The sequence below is a fragment of the Somniosus microcephalus genome, chromosome 7 (genome assembly GCF_052327205.1).
Source record: "Somniosus microcephalus isolate GS21.2 chromosome 7, FLI_Smic_1.0, whole genome shotgun sequence".
Taxonomy (NCBI): Eukaryota; Metazoa; Chordata; class Chondrichthyes; order Squaliformes; family Somniosidae; genus Somniosus; species Somniosus microcephalus.
The window spans coordinates 155,365,665-155,392,538 of NC_140993.1; the positions used below are offsets into that span (position 1 = coordinate 155,365,665).

The 26,874-nt window shown below is 46.1% G+C and overlaps 1 protein-coding gene across 1 annotated transcript in view; it reads left to right on the forward strand.

Annotated features, from left to right (window-relative positions):
- Window positions 1–19,324: 19,324 nt before the first annotated feature.
- The window catches only part of sulf1 (sulfatase 1), a 601,332-nt gene continuing 593,782 nt past the window's right edge, over window positions 19,325–26,874 (forward strand). The window contains exon 1 of the mRNA XM_085993124.1: window positions 19,325–19,419. The gene's annotated coding sequence lies outside the window, so the exon portion shown is untranslated. The remainder of the gene's footprint in view (window positions 19,420–26,874) is intronic.

Here is a 26,874-nt window from a genome sequence, read left to right on the forward strand (position 1 = left end):
GGTGAAGGGTTGTTTTTTAGACTGGAGGGAAGTATACAGTGGTGTTCCCCAAGGTTCGGTATTAGGACCACTGCTCTTTCTGCTATATATTAATGACCTGGACTTGAGTACTGTGTGGCGGGAGCAGGTTGATAGAAGACCTTTGTCTGACGGATGTTTAGTGTAAGGCCCATGCTCTCGTACGCTTTGGTGAGGGTGTTGACAATGGTTTGGAATTCGACCTCCGAGTGAGCGCAGACGCAAGCGTCATCTGCATACTGTAATTCGATGACAGAGGATGGGATGACCTTGGATCTGGACTCGAGGCGACGGAGGTTGAACAATTTCCCGTTTGTTCTGTAAATTATCTCCACTCCAGCGGGGAGCTTACTGAGGGTGAGATGGAGCATTGCAGCAAGGAAGATCAAGAAGAGCGGTGGTGCGATGACACAGCCTTGCTTGACCCTGGTTCGTATGTGAATTAGGTCTGTTGTGGAACCATTGGTCAGGATCACGGCTTGCATGTCGTCGTGAAGCAGGCAGAGGATGGTGACAAACTTTTGAGGGCAGCCGAATTTGAGGAGGACACTGCAAAATCCCTCATGGTTGACAGTGTCGAAGGCCTTTGTGAGATCAAAGAAGGCCATGTACAGTGGTTGGTGCTGTTCCCTGCATTTCTCTTGTAATTGACGTGCGGTGACGCTCATGTCCATTGTGCCCCTTAGTGGGCGGAATCCGCATTGCGTCTCTGGGAGGAGCTCTTCGGCCACTGGGAGAAGGCGATTGAGGAGGATTCTTGTGATGACTTTCCCTGCGGCAGACAGCAGGGAAACTCCTCTGTAATTACTGCAATCGGACTTGTCACCTTTCTTGAAGATGGTCACAATTACAGCGTCTCTGAGATGCCCTGGCATGCTCTCCTCCTTCCAGATAAATTAGTTCATGAATTTGCGCCAGTAGTGCTTCTCCACCATGCTTTAGTGCCTCGGCGGAGATTCCATCTGCTCCTGAGGCCTTGTTGTTCTTCAGTTGTCGGATGGCCTTTTCAACCTCATGCTGGGCTGGGATTGTGCAGAGATGGTGGCGGGTAACATGCTGCGGGACAGAGTTGAGGACACTCGCAAAGACAGAGCCTCGGTTAAGAAGATCTTTGAAGTGCTCCTTCCAGCGGGCACTGACTGCCTCCCTGTCCTTGATGAGTACCTCTCCGTTCTTGGCCCGCAGTGGGGTAGGGCCTTGGGTGCTTGGGCCGTAGATGGTCTTGACTGCGCTAAAGAATCCATGCACGTCGTGGTTGTCGGCTAGCTGCTGGATCTCCTGCGCTTTCTCCACCCACCATCTGTTCTTCAGGTTGCGAGTTTTTTGTTGGACCTCGGCCTTCAGGCGTCTGTAGAGCTGCTTTCTTGCTCTCGAGTTTTGTTGCTGTTTCCAGATCAGGAATGCCTTGCGCTTCTGGCTTATTAGCTCCTGGATCTCCTGGTCATTCTTGTTGAACCAGTCTTCGTGTTTCCTGGTCGAGTGACCGAGCGTCTCTTCACAGGTGCTGATTATGGAGGCCTTGAGTGCAGACCAGGCGCTGTGGGGTCTTTGAGTGCTTCAGCGTTGATTTTCCTGCGGCATTGTTTCTGTTGCCACCGCTGTTTTGGGGCTACATTGATGGAGATGACAGGGCAGATTAGGCAGTGGTCTGTCCAGCAGTCGTCAGCTCCTGTCATGGCGTGGGTGATGCGGACATCCTTGCGGTCCCTCACTCGGACGATGACGTAGTCCAGCAGATGCCAGTGCTTGGAGCGAGGGTGCTGCCATGAAGCCTTGTACTTGTCTCTCTGACGGAACAAGGTGTTGGTTATGACAAGGCCATGTTCTAAGCATTTCGACAGGAGGAGGGTACCATTGGAGTTGGCTTTCCCTACCCCCTCTCTGCCGATCACACCTCCCCAAAGGGCTGTCCATGACAAGGCCTTGGACAACGTGGACCACTTTCCATTCCTCGGGAGCCTACTGTCAACAAGGGCAGACGTCGATGATGAAGTCCAACACCACCTTCAGTGTGCCAGTGCAGCCTTCAGTCGCCTGAGGAAGAGAGTGTTTGAAGACTAGGTCCTCAAACCCAGCACTAAGCTCATGGTCTACAGAGTAGCAGTGATACCCGCCCTGCTGTATGCCTCAGAGACATGGACCATGTACAGCAGGCACCTCAAAGCACTGGAGAGGTACCACTAACGTTGCCTCCGCAAGATCCTGCAAATCCATTGGCAGGATAGGCACACCAACATCAGTGTTCTCGCTCAGGCCAACATCCCCAGCATCGAAGCTTTGACCACGCTCGATCAGCTCCGATGGATGGGTCACATTGTCCACATGCCCGATTCGAGACTCCCAAAACAAGCGCTCTACTCAGAGCTCCGGCACGGCAAGAGAAACCCAGGTGGGCAGAGGAAACGCTTCCAGGACACCCTCAAAGCCTCCTTGAAAATGTGTAACATCCCCACCGACACCTAGGAATCCCTGGCCCAAGACCGCACAAAGTGGAGGAGAAGCATCCGGGAAGGCGCCGAACACCTCGCGTCTCTTCGCCGGGAGCAAGCGGAAGCCAAGCGCAGGCAGCGCAAGGAGCGCACGTCAACCCAAGCACCCCACCTACCCGCCCCTTCAACCACCGTCTGTCCCACCTGGGACAGAGACTGTAGGTCCCGCATTGGACTCATCAGTCACCTGCAAACTCATTTTTAATGTGGAAGCATGTCATCTTCGGTTCCGAGGGACTGCCTAAGAAGGGAGAAGAGAAGGAGGTCTTGAGTATACAGGGCACAATTTCAAAGTTTGCAGATGATACTGTTGTAGGAAAAATGATTCCTCGGAAACTAGACTTTGAGTAAGAGAGACAACTTTATTAAATGACAGAGCTCTGGGAGAAGCGTCTGCAACCACACGGTCTGCGAGAGCACCTTCTCCCCGATTGTAGTACGTGCCGAGCTTATATACAATTCCAAGAAGTTGGTTTTAGATCATTTACATTCATCCAATCAATTCGTTTATTAGCGCATATCGTTATTTTCCTCCAGTCAGGAGTTTACACACTCGTGTTGCCAATTCTGCCTCTTCAGTGATTGCGAAAGGTCTTCGTTTCATCTTGTTTCGTCCGCGTCACTGGCAGAATGTGATTAGTTCGATAATGGGATACCAGTGAACCTTGTTAGTTCTCAGTGATTGTGAAAGGTCTTCGTTTCGTCTTGTTTCGTCCCTTGTCACCGGCGGAATGTGATTAGTTCGATAATAGGATACCAGTGAACCTTGTTAGTTCTTGGGACTGTGATAACAGGACACGAGATGAACTTTGTTCCAGCCATGCGTTGACGTGGCATGTCTCATTGTGCAGTGATTCAATTAGTCCCAGTCAGCGAATTTGTTGTTTGTGTCTTTTCCAGCAAAATTTTATTCTAATAGTCCCTCCTCTTGGTCCTGGAGCACGATTCATTTGCTCCCGGATGACCATCCTCGGTCCCCCTCTCGTCGGTGCTTACAGCCACTGGCTTATGTCCGGGGGTTTGGTTGCTCCTTCGACAGTGTCGTATTGGTATTCTTCGTCCCTTGGTAGCAGGTTGGTGTGTTCCTCCTCGATAGAGGCAATCGGCATCACGGTTTTCATAGCAGTTTGGCAACACAACTTTATAAGGCTCAGCGCACAACACATCAACATACAAATTACAACTATTATTATTATCCCTTGCATCATCCACGCTCCCCAACAACCAATCAAGCCACCCTGTGCTTGTGGGTTGATGGAGCTTCTTTATTTCTTCTTGGATATGATTTGCTAGGCTCGTGATATTCTCGGAGCTATCTGGGACATATGTACAGCAGTCTGTCCCAGGGCCCTCGTGGCCTTGGTTGATGTCCCATTTTGACCTTTATGGGTCGCCCGGGGTTATACTGCGCACAGGTGATACATCGATGGCAGTATCTCGTGATATCTCTTCCCATCCCCTTCCACCACCATTCTTTGCTGAGGCTTCCCATCATCGCTTCTCTCCCTGAGTGTACAAGCCCATGGTGGAGTTCTAATAGCGTATTTTGAATGCACTTGGGGGCCATTACCCTGTTATCCTTTCGCCAGACATTATCGCTTCCCCGCTTTGCGCCTTGTTCTTCCCACGTACATTTTTCGACGTCGGGGGTGTCCTCATGGAGTTCGTCAATACTTATCTCGTCCTCGGAGCTGCTCACAGCGGCTATTGGTACTTCTTTGATCCTTTCTTGCTCTAGCGCCCTTTGTGCTGCTTGGTCCGCAGCCTGGTTCCCCTGGTGATTTAACCAGTCCGGGCTAGTCCGGTCCGGTTCCCTCTGATGTGCCTTAATCTTAATTACTGCTACCTGTTGGGGTTTGTCGCTAGCTTCTAGGAGGGCTTCTATCCTCAGCTGGTGTTTTATGGGATTGCCTCCCGTAGTAATGAATCCCCTCCTACCCCATGCAGTCATATAATCGTGGACCACCCCAAAGGCATACCTACTATCTGTGTAAATGTTCATGATTTTATTCTCTGACAACTCTAGTGCCCTGGTGAGAGCCACTAGCTCTGCCACTTGGGCCGATAGGCCTCCATCAATCCGTCCTGACTCTACGGTTTTTAATTCGCCATTAACCACCGCCCACCCCGTTCGGGGCAGCCCATCTATATACTTGCATGAACCATCTACGTACAACGTCTCTTCCGCTGTCGCTAAAGGGGTGTCTTTTATCCTATCTTCCTCCATCCCACTTCTATCTACCCCACTAGCCCATTCTACCAGGTCATCATAGTTTCTGGCGGTTACTACCCCCATCTTAATGATGCCTTGGTGTCTGGGTGACAAGCCATCTTTAAATGCCTGTATAAAGGCTGGGTCCGTCCTAATGGCATTTTGTTGGCCCGAGCTCTCTTGGTAGATATTGAATAATTGTTCTCCATATTCTGACGCTCCCTCACCCTTTTGTTGTTTGGTTGTTGTGATTCTATTCCAATTCATGGGGGAATCACCTAGGACCCTCTGGACTTCTGTCTTAAAAAGGGCAAATGCCGGCTGTTGGGCGTCCATTTCGTCAGTGAGGGCTACCGCGTGTGTCCAACGCCCTCCGTAGTCTTGAGCGGGTTGAACTGCATGCCCGCCTGCCACAAGTCGCCACTTGTCCGCAGGGCAGGCTGCTCGGACCAATTGGTGTATATCCCTTAGGTGCAACTGGTGCCCTACCCAGACGGCGTTAAGTTCCGCCCAGAATTTAACATTCTGGCTCCGGGGCTGGAGTTTTCCTAAGACGGTGATGATCTGTTGTCTTTCCCCGGGAGTGAATGGTTTGTAACTGGCGGTGGGATTAGCCAATGTCCCGCCCCGACTCACAGGAGCCATCTCGACTATTTCAACGTCCCCCTCGCCTGCAGGGGCTGTTGGTTCTGCACTGTAATATGGGGGAAGGGAGGTGGTGTCTGGACAAGTCCCCATTTGCCCCCCTCGTATACCTTACACTCTAATTCCTTTATAATCTTTGCTTGACATTTCGCCTTTGTCTCTAGTTCTGTAACCATCTGTACTTTGTCTTGTGCAACTTTCTTTATTACGTTTACTTGTTCAATGAGTCCTGCTAGTTGGTGTACTAATAACACTCCTGCCTTCTTGGTTTTATCCTTTGTCTGTTTAGTCAACCAGCTTCTCTGGAGTACTAAAGTCTGTGGCACATCCCAACCGTCTTTCTGCATCTTCTTAATTAATGACTGTCGGTTTGTCATATAAGAATATGTGAGGGAGCCCGAAGGTCCCCTCTTAACTTCCTCACCTGACATCGCCGCTGCTTCACCGATTGTTCCTTTGTGTCTGGAGATCTGTTCCTTAGAGAGCCCCCCTATTCTTTCCTTCCGAGAATACCCGAGCTTCTTGTCGCACTCTATGCCAGCGTTCTCAGAGGTCCGGGTTTGTCTTTCTCTCAAAACTGCCCGGATGTGTAACGCTTGCTTGTTGGATGGAGTTTCTACCCCTCCCCGGTGTCTGTTTACCTGATCAGGGCCCTACAACACCGACACTAATAATCTCCTAGTTCACTTAGCAACATGATATAATGCAGAAAAATGTTAACCGTACTCGACTAGTATCACGACTTTAGAACACCTTGGAGTCTCGACACCTACTTCATGGTCCTGGCCTTCGCGTGGGGCATTTGCCCTCTTAACAACCAGCCTGAGGCTAGGTGTCTGAGACAAGTGTCCTCCTGGTCTGAGGTTTTTCTTAGTTACTATTACACAAATACAAATACACAAATACAAATACACAAATACAAATCAAGTAGTGTCTCTTACCCACTCAGTCTGTGTCCCAGATTCGTTTTGGTGCTGCTTCGCCGTTCAGTCGCCTTGTCGAGTGTCTCTGATTTATGGGCGGTCAAAAATCTGACTACTCACCCTGGTCACTGATTCGAACAACTGTTCAGCTCCGTGGCACCCTGCTCGCAGCGCCAATTTGTTGTAGGAAAAATGATTCCTCGGAAACTAGACTTTGAGTAAGAGAGACAACTTTATTAAATGACAGAGCTCTGGGAGAAGCGTCTGCAACCACGCGGTCTGCGAGAGCACCTTCTCCCCGATTGTAGTACGTGCCGAGCTTATATACAATTCCAAGAAGTTGGTTTTAGATCATTTACATTCATCCAATCAATTCGTTTATTAGCGCATATCGTTATTTTCCTCCAGTCAGGAGTTTACACACTCATGTTGCCAATTCTGCCTCTTCAGTGATTGCGAAAGGTCTTCGTTTCGTCTTGTTTCATCCGCGTCACCGGTGGAATGTGATTAATTCGATAATGGGATACCAGTGAACCTTGTTAGTTCTCAGTGATTGTGAAAGGTCTTCGTTTCGTCTTGTTTCGTCCCTTGTCACCGGCGGAATGTGATTAGTTCGATAATAGGATACCAGTGAACCTTGTTAGTTCTTGGGACTGTGATAACAGGACACGAGATGAACTTTGTTCCAGCCATGCGTTGGCGTGGCATGTCTCATTGTGCAGTGATTCAATTAGTCCCAGTCAGCGAATTTGTTGTTTGTGTCTTTTCCAGCAAAATTTTATTCTAACAATACGAACTTGGAAATGTAGTAAACAATGTGGTAGATAGTAACAGACTTCAGGATGACATAGACAGACTGGTGAAATGGGAAAACAGATGGCAGATAAAATTTAATGCAGAGAAGTGTGAAGTAATATATTTTGGTAGAAAGAATGGGGAGAGGCAATATGAATTAAATGGTACAGTTTTAAAGGGGGTGCAGGAACAGAGAGACCTGGGGGGTGTACATACACAAATCTTTGAAGGTGGCAGGACAAGTTGGGAAGGCTGTTAAAAAGCATATAGGGTCCTTGGCTTTATTAATAGAGGAATATTAATCACAGAGCCATTGAGGACTGTACAGGGCAAATTTGGGTGGAATCCGATTATACAAAAGGAAAGAAGTTATGCTAAACGTTTATAAGACACTGGTTAGACCTCAGCTGGAGAATTGTGTTTAATTCTGGGGATCACATTTTAGGAAGGGTGTCAAGGCGTAGGAGAGGGTGCAGAAGAGATTGACTAGAATGGTACCAGGGATGAGGGACTTCAGTTATGTGGAGAGACTGAAGAAGCTGGGGTTGTTTTCCTTAGAGCAGAGAAGGATAAGAAGAGATTTGATAGAGGTGATCAAAGTTGTGAATGGTTTTGATAGAGTAAATCAAGGGAAACTGTTTCCAGTGATAGGTCGAGAACCAGAGGACACAGATTTAAGGTGACTGGCAAAGGATCCAGAGGTGACATGAGAAACATTTTTTTACACAGCAAGTTGTTGTGATCTCGATGCACTGCCTGAAAGGGTGGTGGAAGCAGATTCAATAGTAACATTTAAAAGGGAATTGGATAAATACTTGAAGGGGAAAAAATGACAGGGCTATAGGGAAAGAGCAAAGGAGTGGGATTAATTGGATAGCTCTACCAAAGAGCCGGCACAGGCATGATGGGCCGAATGGCCTCTTTCTATGATTTTATCGTGCTATGAAGAAGCCATATATGATCCCAGGGTCAAAAGAAGGGCACATGGTAAAACAAAACCAAATTGACTAACTGGGAATGTTCAACTAAAAAGAAAATATTTGACCAGGTACAAAATAATCACATCTCAAGAGAATAGGGCTAGGGATCATATTCCATTGAAGGCAACAAAATCTGCTATCAGATTGGACAGAAGAGCAAAGAAAAGTGGATAGTGGATTGGTTTGGCAATGATAGCAAGGCCTTAATATCTTTTTAGGAGTCAAAGAGCCATTGAGGACTGTACAGGGCAGATTTGGATGGATTCCAATGATATGGCTAAGATTTTAAATTTTTATTTGGTATCAGCCTTCACCATTGAAGATGATGTTGTTACCAATGCTGTTACATGGAGGTGATGCTAAAATTGAACATGTAGAAGTGGAAAATAGTCCTCATTAGAATTAGAGATGTTGAAGCAGGTTGGGCTGCTAGTTCTGATCGTGTTCACCCTTGGATGAAAAGAAATGGGGGCTGTATTATATGAACCACTGGCTCATGTACTTAACAGCTCTTGGAGGTCTGGGATTGTTCCCATCGACCGGAAAATGGCTCATGTGATGCCACTATTTCAAAAAGTGCAGTAAGTCAGAACCAGGGAAAAATAGGCCATTGTAGCGGTTTGAGTAAATCGCCACTAAATGAAAGAGTTTAACTTCGACGAACTATAAATAAGTTGTTTATTTACCAGAACAGGGTAATTACAGCAGGTAAGGTAGCAGGTAAGATGGCTGACTGCAGAAGCACCATATTGTAGGTCACAGGATAATTACAGCAGGTAAGGTAGCAGGTAAGATGGCTGACTGCAGGAGCACCATGTTGTAGGTCTTGTCCCAGTGGGGACTCCACAAGGACTGAATTCCCAGTCCCGTGGGGAGCGTGTGGGGAGCCTCATGACCTCCTCACACTCGGCTCTTTATTCCCGCTTTGGGCGTCACGTGATCGCGTCATAACGTCAGCACGTTCACGTGCGCTTAGGCGGTCACGTGACCTGCGCCGTTGCATCGTACATCTCCCCGGTATGAAGGCTGGCTTTGAGGCCAGGGTTGTAAGGCTGAACTATGCTGGTACTTGCCGCGGGAGTGGAGGATCGCTTCACTCCCGCCTGCTGGCCGATGCGGCCGAAGTCGCGGTAGACCGGACTATGCCGGCGGCCATCTTAGAAACCCGAATCGGGCCGGCGGCCGGCGCGCATGCGTCACGTGATGTGTGACGTCAGCGCGTTAGGTCGCCTCTTAAAGGGCAACGGCCCAACAGGTAAGTTAAAGGGGCAACAGCCCCAACTGGTAAGTTACACAAATAAGTTAGTTAAGTACATACAGTTAGGTAAGTTATACATACATAAGTAAGTTAAAGGGAATTATGTAACTCAATGTAAAGGACAACCCGTAGGACCACCACACCATTAGCTTAATTTCAATTATAGGCAAATCACTAGAAGCTGTTATTACAGATGTGTTGTACAGTCATCTAGGAAAAGCAGAGGCTATTAGGGAATCACAGCATGGCTTCTGGAAAAGGAGGTCCTGTCTCATCAACTTGACTGAATTTTATGCGTAGGTTACAAAGCTGATAGATAATGGAAGACTGGTAGATATTATGAACCTTGATTATCAAAGAGCCTTTAATAAAGTGCTGCACAGAAGACTGTTAAGTAAAGTTGCATCTTGTGCAATTGATGGGCAGATATTAGGTTGTATAGGGAATTGGTTGCTTTTGTGTAGATGGAGGGTAATTATTAATGGCATCAGCTCTGTGTGGGAGGTGGTCACTCGTGGAGTCTGTAGAGTTCTGTGTTATGTTTGTTGCTCTACACCATCTTTATTAATAACCTGGATGAAGACATCGGGGGGGGGGAACAGTACACAAGTTTGCTGATGACACAAGTTAGACAAAATAAATAGTTTTCAGATGGCTCTACACACATTGGGGTAATTGGCCCATGTGTGGTAAATGTCTTCCTCTGTAGACAAGTGCTGTCTGATGCATTTGGGCTGGGGTAATTCCAGGCATGTATACGCCATGCTGGACTGCCCATTCCAAGCTGCTGAGTGAGAGAAGGACCTGGGGGCTGTAGTTGATGAAACACTGAAGACCCATGATCAACTGTTACAAAAACAAATAGAATATTAGGATGTATAGCTGGAACAATGAAATATAAAACTAGAAGTACAATTCTTACCTTGTACAAGGCCTTGATTTAGCAGCATTAAGAATACTGCACCTGGTTTTGGTTCCCTCACATGGAGGTGAATATTACGGCCCTGGAAAAGGCCCAGATGAAGGTCACTTGATTGAAACCTAGTTTTGTCAGCTGTGGCTCAGTTGGTAACACTCTCACCTCTGAGTCAGAAGGTTGTTGTTTCAAGTCCCACTTCAGAGACTCGAACACAAAATCTAGGTTGACACTCCAGTGCAGTGCTGACGGTGTGCTGCACTGTTGGAAGTGCCATTTTTTGACTGAGATATTAAACCAATGCCCTCTCAGGTGGACATAAAAGATCTCATGGCACTATTTCGAAGAAGATCAGTGGGGTTCTCCCCAGTGTCCTGGCCAATAATTATCCCTCAACCAACATCACTAAAACAAATTATCTGGTCATTATCTCATTTCTGTTTCTGAGACCTTGCTGTGTGTAAACTAGCTGCCACGTTTCCTACATTACAACAGTGGCTACACTTCCAAAGTACTTCATTAGCTGTAAAGGTTGTGAAAGGCACTACATAAATGCAAGTATTTCTTTTTTAAGGGTCCTTAGTTATCAGTATAGTTATTAGGGAATAGGGCCTTTTTACTCCTGGAAAAGTGTAGACTTAAGTGATATGATTGAGGTATTTAAAATATTGAAGGGATTAGTTCTGTCCAAGTGGATGGATTATTTGAGCTAGATAGGCAGGGGATGTCTAGGGGTCATTGGTACTAGTTACAAAAGCACAGTTAGGCTAGGTGCCAGTAAGTACTTCTTTTCGCAGAGAGTCATCGACCTCTGGATTAGGTTGCCTTTATATGTGGTTCGTGGGATTTGATGCATGCCTTCAGAAGAGAGCTGGATGAGTCCCTGTGAGTGGAAGACTTCTCAAGTTATAGAAGTTGGTGGGGTAAATGGTATTAATGATTTCAGTTACTGCAGTCTCCTGGAGCTTGTTTGTTTGCCTTTGGGGAATGGAGAGGAATTTCCAGAGTTTTTTCCCTAAAGATTTTTTCTGCTTTTGAGATTGTATGATTGCAGTGGGTAGGTTGATGCTGCATATAGGTTATGCTATTAGGATGGGACAGGCTTGATGAACCAGCTGGTCTTTTCCTATCCTACTTCATGGCCCGTATTTTCCGATCCCTATGGGTGTGTACGAGCAGTGTACGAGCACACCTGTAGGGACCTCGCAAGTGCCAGTTTCAGGCATGTGAAACGAATGCACTGAAAACCGACACTTTCGATCTGTCAAGAATCCTCTTTGGGGAACGATAGTGTAGTGGTAATGTCACTGGGCCAGTAGTCAAGAGGCCTGCTTTTACCAGCATAAGAGTTTTTAAAAGTTTTTTTAAAATTTCCGCTCATTTATAATTTTAAAATACTTTTAAAAAGGTACTGTAAGTTTATTTTTAGCCCCGTAAAAAACTTTAATTTTTTTTTCCAAAATTTTTTATTTTTGTTTACAATATTTAATTTAATGTAATTTTAACTAATTTTAAAAACGTGATTTAAAAAAATAATAATTTAATGTTTTAATGTGTTTTTGGGGTGATCTCCATTCATACTTTTGACGGGTCTAAGCTGAGAGACCTGTCAAAAGTATGAAGGGGGTTTCCCTTCTTTCATTGGTTTCCCATGGCCCATGTGATCCCAGGGATGCTTGCGAACCACATGCATCCCTGGGATACCTGGGCCCTGTGCATTTCGTAGTGGAGAGGCTCAGGATCGGAAATGTCTGGACCTCCGGAGCCCTCAGGTAAGGGTGTACATTTTTTCTAGATTGGAGGCCTTCTCATGCAGGAAGCCTCCGATGGGAAAATATGGGCCCATAAGAAGGTTGGTCAAGGAGGATCTTCCCTTTCTGAATCCACGTTGACTGCTGTTTACTAAGTTATAATTGTAGATAATCAAATGTGCACCTGATAATTGATTCCATTATTTTACATAGGACTGAAATGAGACTAATGGACCCGTAGATGCCTGTATCTATTTTATCCCCTTTTATGAATATGGGCACCAGGATAGTATGTTTATAATCTACTGGTATCTTCCCAGTGCCCAGTGACACCCTCATAATGATTGCCAATGCTTCGCAAATCTCCTCCCTGGCCTCCTTGAGCACTCTGGGATAAATACCACCTGTCTCTAGTGAGGTATTTGCTTTAGTCCTTTTAGCCTAACTAGGATTTCTATCTTATTCATATCAAAGTCATTAATTTTGCCTGGGTTACCTCTGGGATGCCATAATACTGATGGCTTCCTTTGTGAATATTTGGACCAAGTAATCATTCAGAATGTTTACTATCTTGTGCCCATCCTCAGTTTCATGCCCATTTGCATCTTTTATGATTCTCATCTCTATGACTGTCCTCTTACTGTTGTAGCACTCAAAGAACTATTGATTGTTAGGTTTGTATTTGCAGCTATGCTTCTTTCTAGGTTTCTCCTCATCCCTCTGGTCACTATTTTAACATATTCATCCGAGTGAACTTCTGCCCTTTCTCCCTGTAAGATTTGTACATTTTCTTCTTTATTTTACTTTTATTTTGTTTATTAATCCATTTGGGGGTCACCCTTAATTAGCCTGAGCTTGCTGCTTCTAGGTACGCACAATTCTGGAAGCTCAACATTATGGGCCACAAATTCCTGTGGTGAGAAAAGGTGTGTCCCAGACAGATCGTGCACTGGGGGGAAAGGTCTGTTCAGTATCTGCCGCTTGTAGGTTCCAGTTGAGTAGAGGGCTGAAAAGTCTTCTACCCCCCCAGCAAACATCTGCAGCAGCTTTGGGGGTATGTTCCTGTGCTACTTGGCGAATTCCACCCAGTGCACCCGCCTATAGACCAAGCAGAACCTACCTCCTGATTTAGGCTGGGCCTTTGGAAGGCCCCAAGACTGCCCAAATACAAAAGTAATCATTGAAGAATAGAGCTTGTCTTTTTTCTACAACCCTTCCCGTACCTCATGTCCTGATGTCAGAGAAGTAGCATGCCACTCCAACTACTCCTGGCACCTCGGTAGGCACAGGTCACTCACCCACCCTGACTATAGAACTATGAAACAGATCCTAGCCTGGTGATTTGACAGGGGCCCAAAATCCTCTTGAACAGGCAGCCAGAAGCACAGTTCCCCCACACTCCTGCTAGCAAAGCACGAACCCCAGAATTTCATGCCCTATGCCTTTAAAGTTGTTCCACTTGTCTGCTCTCTCAGGTGGACATAAAAAATCCCATGGCACTATTTCAAAGAAGAGCAGAGGTGTCCTGGCCAATATTTACCCCTCAATCAACATAACAAAAAGAGATTATCTGGCCATTATCACATTGCTGTTTGTGGGAGCTTGCTGTGCATAAATTGGCTGTTGTGTTTCCTACATTACAACAGTGACTACACTTCAAAAGTGTTTAATTGGCTGTAAAGTGCTTTGGGATGTCCGGTGGTCGTGAAAGGCACTATATAAATGCAAGTCTTTCTTTCTTTCTTCTTTCTCAGCTGAAGTGTTGTTGAATAAACTTAGGGCTAGATTTTCAGTTGATAGCGCCAGCAGTTAGCGCCTTAAGAGAAGTGATTTTCGGGCGCTATGCGTGTAGCGCCCGTGCGCAGCGCAGTTTGCGCCCCGCCCCAAATTAAGTTGCCCGTTAGCGCCGGCGCAAAGTTTAGCGCCCGCCCGGATGCGCGCGCAGAAAATGACGTCACATCCTCGTGCAACGCCGTTTGGCCGCCCCGAATCGAAACTTCAGTCGGACCGCCCCATTGTGCGGCTGGCGTCCAGAGCGTTTGTAAAATGGAACGCAACACACCCTGGGGAGCGCAAATTAAAGGGCACTCCTCCTGCACTATAAAAGGTGCTCTGCATGTGTTGTGTGGAAGGCTCCAGTGTGTTGTTGTGAACAGTGTATTTCTGTGTCCGACCACCACCACCACCACCACCTCACACACATGCACCTTTTCCCCTTTATGAGCTCACTGGCACCAGAGTGTCCGCCGTGCGCTGCGCTCTGCACCGCCGGCTTCGCGCCTAAAGATAGTAGTGGAACGCCTCTTTTAGCGCTCCACCAACCTCTGAGGGCGAAGCCACTGAATTTCCGGCAACGGGGCGCTACTTTGGGGCGGGCGCTAAGGTTAGCGCCCGAAAACTGTCTATACTGAAAATCTAGCCCCCAGAGTCATAGAGTTATACAGCACGGATAGAGGCCCTTCGGCCCATCATGTCCGTGCCAGCCATCAAGCCCTGTCTAATCTAATCCCATATTCCAGCATTTGGTCCGTAGCCTTGTATGTTATGGCATTTTAAGTGCTCATCCAAATGCTTCTTAAATGTTGTGAGGGTTCCTGCCTCCACAACCCTTTCAGGCAGTGAGTTCTAGACTCCAACCACCCTCTGGGTGAAAAAGTTCTTTCTCAAATCCCCTCTAAACCTCCCGCCCTTTACCTTGAATCTATGCCCCCTAGTTATTGACCCTTCTACTAAGGGAAAAAGCTCCTCAGTATCCATCCTATCTATGCCCCTCATAATTTTGTACACCTCAATCATGTCCCCCCTCAGCCTCCTCTGCTCCAAGGAAAACAAACCCAATCTGCCCAGTCTTTCTTCATAGCTGAAGCGCTCCAGCCCTGGTAACATCCTGGTGAATCTCCTCTGCACCCTCTCCAAAGCGATCACATCCTTCCTGTAGTGTGGCGACCAGAACTGCACACAGTATTCCAGCTGTGGCCTAACCAGTGTTTTATACAGCTCCATCATAACCTCCTTGCTCTTATATTCTACGCCTTGGCTAATGAAGGCAAGTATCCCATATGCCTTTTTTACCACCTTATCCACCTGTTCCGCCGCCTTCAGGGATCTGTGTACTTGCACACCCAGATCCCTCTGCCCCTCCATCTTGCCTAGGGTCTTACCATTCATTGTGTATTCCCTTGCCTTGTTAGTCCCCCCAAAGTGCATCACCTCGCACTTTTCCGGGTTAAATTCCATTTGCCACTGTTCCGCCCATCTGACCAACCCATCTATATCGTCCTGCAGACTGAGGCTACCCTCCTCGCTATTTACCACCCTACCAATTTTTGTATCATCCGCGAACTTACTGATCATACCTTTTACATTCATATCCAAGTCATTAATGTAGACCACAAACAGCAAGGGACCCAGCACCGATCCCTGTGGCACTGCACTGGCCACAGGCTTCCAGTCACAAAAACAACCTTCGACCATCACCCTCTGCCTTCTGCCACTAAGCCAGTTTTGTATCCAATGTGCCAAGGCACCCTGGATTCCATGGGCTCTTACCTTCTTGTCCAGTCTCCTGTGCGGGACTTTATCGAAGGCCTTACTGAAATCCATGTATACCACATCCACTGCATTACCCTCATCCACACACCTAGTCACCCCCTCAAAAAAGTCAATCAAATTAGTCAGACATGATCTTCCCTTGACAAAGCCATGTTGACTATCCCTGATTAATCCTTGTCTCTCCAAGTGGAGACTAATTTTGTCCCTCAGAATTTTTTCCAAAAGTTTTCCTACCACTGATGTTAGGCTCACTGGCCTGTAGTTCCCCGGTTTTTCCCTACTTCCCTTCTTGAATAATGGTACTACATTAGCGGTTCTCCAGTCCTCTGGCACATCCCCTGTGGCCAGAGAGGTCCTGAATATATGTGTTAGAGCCCCCGCAATCTCTTCCTTTGCCTCACACAGCAGCCTGGGATACATTTCATCCGGGCCTGGGGATTTATCCATTTTTAGGCCTGCTAAAACCGCCAATACCTCCTCCCTCTCGATGTTAATATGTTCGAGCATATCACAGTCCCCCCGCCCTATTTCTATGTCTACATCGTCCTCCTCCATAGTGAAAACAGATGCAAAAAATTCATTTAGAACCCCTCCTACATCTTCCGGCTCCACACACAGATTCTTTGAGATTAGCCCTTTTAAAGACATTTGCTGGCTCCTGAGGAGCAATTTTCAACTTCTGCCCATAATAGGTGCAAAGTCGGCAGAGAAGCCAAACCTCATTTGAATGTCACCAGTGAGCTGCAGGTGCTAAACAACAACAACAACTTGATTTTATATAGCACCTTTAACGTAGTAAAACATCCCAGTGGTGGTGTGGTAGAGTTGGGTGTCATCAGCGTACATGTGGGACCTGACATTGTGTTTTCAAATAATGTCGCCAAGGCCGGCATGATAGATGAGAAATAGGAGGGCACAAGGATAGATCCTTGGGGGAAACCAGAGGTAACCAGTGCCCTGAAGCAGCTCCTCAGTTGTGGGAGGGCGGGAAATCGCACAGTGAGCTGGACAGCAGGTCGGGTTGGGGAAGGAGTTGTGGGATCCTATCCCAGGAATGGTTGAGCAGGGACTGGCAGTAGGCTGCAGTATTTTTCTGGAGTCAGGAGGAGCATTCCTGCTTCTCTTGGCCCCACAAAAATTCTTCCAAAACAACTCTTGGGCCTTCTCTTGACCACCATGGTCCCTTTAAGGACTGTTGGTTAGGCCGGTCAATGCCTGGTATAACTGGGTGAGCATGCACAGGGCTGCTCTGCCGAATTGTACCTGACAGTTGCAATCATGGTCCTACAAATAGTGTAGGACCCCAATTTTCATATTTAAGCAGCCTCCCACTGGACACAGGTGGCCATGCTGCTTGCCTCCCTGAAAATTGTATCAGGCGGGCCTTGGGCACCAGTGAGGACAAGAACCCAAAATCTATCATTACCTGACTCAATGGTTTGGAGCATCAGTGCAACACACCACCATGCTGTTGACTTCATTGCTTCTGCTTTGGTTCCAGCAGGGAATTTCAAATGTAGTTTTTTTCCTTATAGAAAAAACAGCTTTGGAAACAGATGGACGTACTTAGCCACTAAACAGTTTTATATACTTAAAAGCTATATTGTCAACAAATCTAACAGAATCACAGTCAGCCAGTCAGATTAAGACATCTGGCCAGATTTCCTAAGTATTGAAATTGTAACAGCCAATGGCATTTTGGACACATGACAATATCAGATTCAGTCATTACTGGCCATCTGATTGTGAACCCACAGTTAAGACTGTGGGAAAATACAAATTGTGTTTTTCAGGAAAGTGCACTGCCTCGGGTGCTTCCCTGCTAATCTTCCAAATACGAAACAATTTGCTGAAGGATAACTGCCAAAGTATGTGAATCCTGCAGAACGGCAAGACAGCTTCCGTAATATTCCATTATTTCTCTCTCAGTGGGAAAAGTTAAGTGCTTTCACCAACCTATCAGGGAGACATCTTATCCTAAAAGTTTATTTAAGTAAAATAATGGAGTAGAACTTAGTTATTACTCATTAAACTAAATGGAGAATAATAGATACCTGGTAACAATTACAAGGCAGTAATCTGATCTAGAGGTTCAAATGATGTTACAGACCACAAGAGTGAAGTTTCAGCATTGATATCTATCATTGGACCCATGTTGAAAAGTGTACATGCATAGATAATGGGTAAGGACAACAATAGACTCGGCTGTGATGCACCCTGTAGTAGCATAGTCCAACACATACCAACTGGGCTCAAGAATGAAGGATGTCTACCTGGGTCATGTACTGCAGGGCAGTCAATACTTGTAGAAATGTATCCCAGCATTAGTCAGCACCGTCAAGAAAGGAAAATAAAATATAATTAATCTCTTTAATTATTCTGTGAAATACCTAAAATGTAATAATCGAAAACATTTTACACTAAACATTGTTTTAATAAAGTAAAATAAAATACAAACCAATAAGTCCTCTTAAAAATGTTTAGTCTCTTGCATTGCATAACTCTAATTTCTGCCTTTATTTACTATTAATATTGAGACTGATTTGTTTAAGAGTTCCTTACATTTTTAACTGATTTCTTTGACCTGTATTGATCTGTTATAGCTTACTGAAGGTCATCAACAGATATGAAAATTTAATACAGTGCAGAGTCACTCTAAAGTCTGTCCCATGTGTATTCATGCCCAAAGGCTGCTTAGAACTGTTCCAGTGTGTGCTTATGCTTGGTTTTCAGTGATACAAGAGGCAAGGTTAGCCTGTTATCTGATGGAGTTTCAGTCAATTGAGGGCAGTCAATAGGCAAGTCTACACAGCAAACAGTAAACCTTTTCACTGTCTCTCGCTCTCTCCCTGCCTCTGTGTAATTCAGTGAATTAGAGTGAACAAAGAACGTTCTCATTACCAGGTGCTGAGAGATGCTGAGCTGATAAGAAAAGCCTTTTATTGTACTATTAGAAAACAAGGCACAAGCTAAAGGATGTAAATCCTAGAAATTATTTAATTGCCGTCTGTGTTTATTCAGACATTTTGAAGGATTTTACGATGCTTTAAAAATTGTAATGTCATGGTATGTTAGCATAGTGTGATAAAATAATATGTAACACATTTTTTGAATTCTATCTACTCTGCTTTTTTTTCTCAGCAATGCTTCTGCAGGGCACCGGCCTACAGGCTCCTTTATTAGTACTTATTATAAATAAAAAGTGTCAATCTTCTCATAGTATGATAGGGAACAGTTTTCTGATAACATTGTGACAACTTCATGAAGTGTGCCCAGAGACTAATGCACCAGCCTCAACCCTCAGCGTGGATTGGGCTGCACCTTAAAAGATGGGGGAGGGGAGAAATAGTCTAATAGATCATGTAAGAAAAATGAGACTAAGCCTGACATTTTGTAATTGAGAAAAGGTCCTCTTAACTAGGAGGTAAGCAAACAGCATATTAGCCTCTCTTCCTGTCCCCTCCTCATTACTGAATATACAAGGCATGCAGAGTTTGTTGATTGATTCAGTTACAAAGTTTAGATTCCTGAAGTGAGGACAGAGGACAGCCGGGTAGACAGAGAACAATGGGTGCTAATTAAAGGTTTCAGAAAAAATACATCTGAATCCAGGGACCCATCGCATAATAGTGGGATAAAGGATAAGGAAAGGATGGTTTGCTTGTACTCTGTGTTCATGCATATGCAAGCATATCCTGAGTAAGGAGGGCTGGCTGTGCGTCAGCTGAGCAGTACAAAAGATCGAGGCTTATAGAAACAGCTGTATTTTCAAGGCAAGTCGAATAGTCATAGGAGCAGCAGCACAGCCGTGTTTGGCAGGATCTGAAGTATTCTTTTCAATAACAAAGTTGTGTTTGATATAGTCTACAGCAGCTGAAAGGTATGAGAGTTACTGTATTCTGTGGGTTGTTTCTGTCATTCTGGGACTGTAACTGTAACATGAATGAATATATAAGTGAAGGATTCAGCTAGTTAGCTGTTTGCCCCCAGTGCAGCAAGAGAGAGGATCCTGTCAGCTAACCTCTGTGCTGTGGAATCATGTTGGGACTGTTAGCAAATGTCATGAAAAGATTCATTTATTTTCAGAAGCTGTTAGCAGCAGTTTGTTCTTTGTCTGGCTCTGTGAATACTGGTAGCTCTTACTTTGTGGAGATAAGTTAGAATTAGTGACTTTCTAATTCAATATTTTTTCTGTAATTTGAACACCTCACTGATTTTCTGACTATATAATCCTTCTTTGATACTTGCTTTTCGGGATACATTTCTTCTGGATATACATTAAAATGAATTAACAGTAAGATTTGTTTTTTTTAATTGAATTTATTTAACATGAATAAAAAATTCTCAAATCAGTAATGAGACAAACAGATTTCTTTTACATTTAAATAGGGATCTAGTAAAAGTGGAACCATTAATCAGGCAGTATCTGTATTAAAGTTATATTTTATTGAGATGATGAGTATTTCCTTGTGTCAGCTTGAAGCTGAATTATTGAGCTCTGGATAGAGTAACATGTCTGATAGAGTAACACAGCTGAGGACCAGACTGAGACTTAAACTGCCTGAAACAGTTCTTGTTTGCTCATTTGCTGGGATTGAATGAAAATTTACTCCAGGCCCCCAGATTGCTCACTAGTTTTCTTAAATATAACCTTTTGAACAATTAGTACACTTTGTCATTATTTTCAGGTGTTTTGTCAATCTGGTGCCTACCTACAGAGAGGAAAGAAAAAATTATATATGCTAGAAATCTGGAATAAAAATTAAAAATGCCTCAAACACACAGCAACATCAACAACAACAACATGCATTTAGATAGCACCTGTAAACGTCCCAAGGCGCTTCGCAGAAGTGCAATCAGATCAAAATTGACACCAAGCCAAGGAACGAGATGTTAGGAGCAGTGACTATAAACTTGGTCAAAGAGGTGAGCTTTAAAGAAGGTCTTAAAGGAGATGAGGGAGGTGGGAGGCGAAGGGGTTTAGGATGAGAATTCCAGAGTTTAGGGCCTAGACGGCTGAAGAGATGGCCACCAGTGGTGGGGCGAAGGGATTGTGGGATGCACAAAAGGCCAGAGTTGGAGGGATGCAGACGTCTCAGTGGGTTCTAGGACTGGAGATAGTTATAGAGATAGGAAGGGGTGAAGTGCTCTTCTCCTGGCCACACAAAAATTATTTTAACACTTACCTCTTTGGACCTTTTCTTTTTGCCCACTAGGCTTCACTGAGCGGACTCTCTGTCTAGTAGGCCACTGAAATGACATTGGAGTCCCATACACATCATAAGATCCCAATTTGCATGAATGCATAAGGCTCCTGCCTGATTTAGGTGGGCGCCTTAGCCACCCATGAAAATACTGGAGGCAATATGGCAGCGGACGAGAGCGCGGTGGTAAGAGAATTAAGATCGCCCCTTAAGTCTGTGGCGCGGGGTTTGAATCCACAACCTTCATATGCAGAGGCGAAAGTACGACCAACTTAGCCAAGGCTGAACTAGACGGAATTTTCTCAGACTTTCTGCCGCTGTGCCATTGTAACTTTGTCAGAAGTGCGTCAGAAACCCTGTTTATGAAGTTACGGTAGGACAGCAGCAGAAAGTCTGAGGAAATTCAAACCCATTATTATAAGTTGATTGTGGGAATACATAAAGTGACTACTGAAACTTCTTAAGTAAGTTATTATATTTTATTTTGTAGTTTTTTATGCTCATTTATTTTGTGACCTCCAAATGTAAGCTGTAGTTAGCTCATAGTTATTAATAACCTTAAAACCTTGTAAAAATTAGAACTTATAAGGATCAATCTTCCTCTCCGGCACAATCGAGAGCAATTTGGGCACAGCACACCAGAAGTGTGTCAGGCCAGGAGCATGACCTCAGCATCCAAACTTCCTTTCAAGTCTAATTTCAATACTATTGCCACGCAATGGGCACACATGGGGGCACACTTGTGGGCATAGGCCAAACGGAAGAGGAAGTCCAGGTGTTCCTGGGATCTTAAAGGCAGCATGATTGTGTGTTGTGTGTTTCTCAACTTCTCAATTTAACTTTAAAACTTCTAATAAGAATATAATTTTGGCGGTTCTGTGGGGAAAGAAACAATATATTATTTTGCGAGGTGATTAAAAATCTACAGCTACATTCTGTATGTTGAGTTGTCTTTGCTCCAGCATTTTTATTCCCCTCTTGCATGGGAACAAGGTTGCACTAATCGTGTCGTCTTTCAAAATTATGCAAGTGAAGTAATTCAACAATGGATTCATTGAGCAGTCACAGCTTTAGATTTAAAAGTTTTCAAATCCATTTTGCCAGCCAGAAGAAAAAAATTGCATGACTCTGCTCCTCTCATTTATTCCAATGTGTTTCCCCTGTCAACTTGCTCACACTGCTGTATCAGGCTGAGGTGGCAAGAGTACCCAAGCAGAAATCTGAGTGTTCCTGCTGTCTGGTTAGAGGGAACTGGTAAGAACGCAGCACCGTGGTGCCAAGCAGTAGGTGGTGGATCTGGGAAAACAAGAGTGGATATGAAGAGTGATGATGCAGGAATAGGAGCAGGGTGTTGGTTTGACGGTGAGGTTTCTCTTGTTATTCAAGGTGAGATGGAGTAGTTGTATGGTCAGAGAAAGGGAGGATTCTTTCTGATGGTGAGGCAACACATAATAATGGTTCTGGAGAGGGCTAGTTGAATTTCTTCCAACAGCTGTCAAGGGGGCTTGTGGAACTCCAGATAAGCCATATCACAAAAAGAAGATCTGCACAGTACTGAAGATGCCTGCATCACCAACTGTTAAAGACTAACAACCTTCAGCAACTCGTTCTCAAGGTGCAGCAACATTGTAAATGGCAAAATGCAAATATAATACCCTTTGAGGAAAATAGCACCTAAATGGCAGCTTTGGAAGCAATAGTGGCAGGTTTTTATGAGAGCAGTGTGCCCTGATCCACCCCAGGCATGTGCAAAGCCATTTATATGTTAATTCCATTTCTGCATCCTCTTCAGGCGCTGTCAGATGCAACCGCCTAAAAAGCTGCAGAGGACATTTGGATGCACAACAAGGCAAAAACATTAATGCCCATTTTTTCTCTGCATAGCACCCGTTCCAAGTGAAGAATGAGGCAGGGGATCAGCAATGCTTCCCCTACCTTAGTTATATAGTATGGTCAGGCTTGCACCTACTGCAGCCTCAAGCCAAGTTGTGCCTCCCTTCTGACCACCCCAACGCCATGAAAACTCCAAAAATCCCAGAGCAGTGTTGAAGGAATAAAGTCTCCAGCCACTTTTTCCTTGAACTGGGGAACTGAGCATTCCCTGGCTGCAAGGGCCAGGAAAATAAGCCCTTAAAAGTCCTCATGAGTTCAGGCATCCTCAATCCAGTTCCAAATGGGCATAGGATTCGCAATACATGCCACTAATTGGCAATCTCAGGCAAAAGGCCACTGGATGGCTGGTGTGGGAATGGAACAGTTTCATACTGATGCTCTTCCGAGGTTGGGCCAGCGCACATTGTTGAGGCCGAGAAACGGGAGTTTTACTGCACCTCGAACTGCGCTGCACCTGACCTGAGAATTCTTGAATTGACTCTGAGTCGACAAAACAGAAAATGTTTCATTCTCCATTGTAACAATTTTACTGATCCATTGGCCTAGAAATTGAGTTGGCGCCGCGCCAGGGCTTTAGCGCCGGAAATTTAGCGCCGGCGCTAAGTCCCCCTGCACGCGCCAAAAATTCAGTAGCGCCGCGCCCAGACGGCTGCCGGCGCTACTGGCGGGCGTGCGCGCCTCCCAATGGGCGCTGACTGCCGCATTGCGGCGCTAATCCGGCGCTGCGGGACCCGATGCGGTGCGGCAGGCTGGGGAAGTGCAGGCCTCCTCCTTCAGTTAAGGAGGAGCTGCCTGCACCCGCCCGCTGTCCGTTCAAATATTGAAAAAAATGAGCCCGGCACCTCGGACAAGTGCCGGGCTTGCAGGCCAGACGCATCTGTTCCGCGGGGGGGGGGGGTGGAGGAGTCCGGGGAGGGAGGTGCGGGCAGGCGGCCGGCGGGAAAGCGGCCGGCCGCCGCGCGACCTTAATGCGCCGGCGCTAACTCGGGGAAGACTCGGTTGAAAAAATCTTAGTTGCGGCTGCCACGGGCGAGGCGGCCGCAACTCAATTTCGGCGCTGGGGCCCGTCACCACGGCAACCGGGACGCTGCGCACACCGATGACGTCATCGGTGCCGGCACAGCGCAACCGGTGTAACGCCGACGGAAGGGCCCCCACTGAATTTTCAAACTGGCCATAACTGCGGCGCTAGGCCCTCCAGCGCCCCAAATGGGGCGCTAAGCCTACTGAATTTTCAGCCCATTATATTCCAAATGGTGAAAGGACTGAAAGTCAGCAACTCCTGGTAGCAATTAGAAAAGCGAAAGTTGTGTGCAGTTTAATATAAGCAAGAAAAAGTTGATTTTTGTACAGACTGAGATCCACATTTTAATTTTGAAGAGCCTACGTTAAAATGAACTTGAAAGTGAGTGCCTTGTGAAGTCAGAGCGGAAAGAGGTTTGGCTTCAGGCTGTTCATCTAATGATGACTACTGATAGATTTATAGAAATAATACACTTACACTCACCCAGAGGTAATTTGGTTGCAAAACCTGCAACACCAGCTCTTTCTTTCCTGTCTTGAGTAAACACGTGTGACTCCTATTTATTTTGTGTCAAACGAAACAACTATTAGTGATGCACCTGACTGAACACTGCCAGCTGAGAACTAGTTAGCTGTCAATTTCTGAATATGTTTTCAAAGTTTCTTTTCTAAGTTTATCCTCTTTCTCCCCCACCCCCTTCCTGTGCTGACTATTGTTAGGGGAAAGAAAGACTTGCATTTATATAGTGCCTTTCACGACCACCAGACGTCTTAAAGCGCTTTACAGCCAATTAAATACTTTTTTGAAGTGTAGTCACTGTTGTAATGTGGGAAACGCGGCAGCCAATTTGGGCACAGCAAGGTCCCACAAACAGCAATGTGACAATGACCAGATAATCTGTTTTTGTTATGTTGGTTGAAGGATAAATATTGGCCAGGACACCGGGGATAACTCCCCTGCTCTTCTTTGAAATAGTGCCATGGGATCTATTATGTCCACCTGAGAGAGCAGATGGGGCCTCGGTTTAACGACTCATCTGAAAGACGGCACCTCCGACAGAGCTGGCTATTGTTAGGGAAAAGAAAGAAAGAGTTGCATTTATATAGCGCCTTTCACGATCACTGGACTCCCTCAGCACTGCACTGGAGTGTCAGACTAGCTTTATGTGCTCAATTCCCTGGAATGGGACTTGACCCCACAACCTTCTGACTCAGAGGTGAGTGTGCTACCAACTGAGCAACAGCTGACAAGGTTTCACTGGTGTTGGACCGCCTCCGGTACCTTACCCAAGTGGCCATTATTTATGTATCAAGCTTGACAAGGGGTTTCAGCACCTATTTAACCATATGGGACGTCACTATCGAGTGTGATCCTAATCGCATCCAATATCAGCAACTTTGTTCAAGGCTGTGACGAGGTTGAGGAGGGCAAGGAGGGATAATGCACTATGGTTACAGTCATAGAGAATGTTGTTTGTGACTTTGGTGCTGTGGGAGGGGTGAAAGCTGGAGAGCAGGGATCCAGTTGTGGAGGAGGTGAGCAGGGATCGGGGAGGCAGCAATACATTCAAGGGCCTTGGACAGGAAAGGGAGCTTAAACATGGCACAGTAGTTATTGAGAGCAGATGTTTTACTACGTTAAAGGTGCTATGTAAATGCAAGTTGTTGTTATACCTCTTTGACCAAGTTTTTGGTCATCTGTCCTAATTTCTCCTTATGTGGCTTGGTGTCCAATTTTGTTTTATAACACTCCTGTGAAGCGCCTTGGGACTTTTTACTATGTTAAAGGTGCTATATAACAACAACAACGTGTATTTATATAGCACCTTTAATGTAGTAAAACGTCCCAAGACACTTCACAGGAGTATTATAAGACAAATATTTTGACACCGAGCCACATAAGGAGAAATTAGGGCAAGTCACCAAAAGTTTGGTCAAAGAGGTAGGTTTTAAGGAGCGTCTTAAAGGAAGAAAGAGAGGTAGCGAGGCGGAGAGGTTTAGGCAGGGAATTCTAAAGCTTGGGGCCTAGGCAGCTGAAGGCACGGCCACCAATGGTTGAGCGATTAGAATCAGGGATGCTCAAGAGGGCAGAATTAGAGGAGCACAGATATCTCGGGGGGTTGTGGGGCTGAAGGAGATTACAGAGATAGGGAGGGGCGAGGCCATGGAGGGATTTGAAAACAAGGATGAGAATTTTGAAATCGAGACATTGCTTAACCAGGAGCCAATGCAAGTCAACGAGCACAGGGGTGCTGGGCGAATGGGACTTGGTGTGAGTTAGGGCACGGGCAGCCGAGTTTTGGATCACCTCAAGTTTACGTAGGGTGGAATGTGGGAGGCCAGTCAGGAGCGTGTTGGAATAGTCAAGTCTCGAGGTAACAAAGGCATGGATGAGAGTTTCAGCAGCGGATGAGCTGAGGCAAGGGCGGAGACGAGCGATGTTACAGAGGTGGAAAAGGGCGGTCTTAGATATGCTGCGGATATGTGGTCGGAAGCTCATTTCAGGGTCAAATATGACACCAAGGTTGCAAACAGTGTGGTTCAGCCTCAGACAGATGTTCGGGAGAGGGATGGAGTCAGTGGCTGGGAAACGGAGTTTGTGGCGGGGACCGAAAACAATGGCTTCAGTCTTCCCAATATTTAATTGGAGAAAGTTTTTGCTCATCCAGAACTCGAAGTCGGACAAGCAGTCTGACAATTTAGACAGTGGAGGGGTCGAGAGAAGTGGTGGTGAGGTAGAGCTGGGTGTCGTCAGCGTACATGCAAGATGTTGTTGTTGCTTCTTGTCCGACATCCAGTATTGGATGAGTAGAAATATTTCCTCCAATTAAATATTGGGAAAACTGAAGCCATTGTCTTCAGTCCCCGCCACAAAAGCCGTTCCCTGGCCACTGACTCCATCCCTCTCCCAGGCCATCGACTCCATCCCTCTCCCAGGCCACCGACTCCACTCCTCTCCCTGGCCATCGACTCCATCCCTCTCCCAGGCCATCGACTCCACCCCTCTCCCTGGCCACCGACTCCATCCCTCTCCCTGGCCACCGACTCCACTCCTCTCCCTGGCCATCGACTCCATCCCTCTCCCAGGCCACCGACTCCATCCCTCTCCCTGGCCATCGACTCCACTCCTCTCCCAGGCCACCGACTCCATCCCTCTCCCAGGCCATCGCTTCCATCCCTCTCCCTGGCCATCGACTCCACTCCTCTCCCAGGCC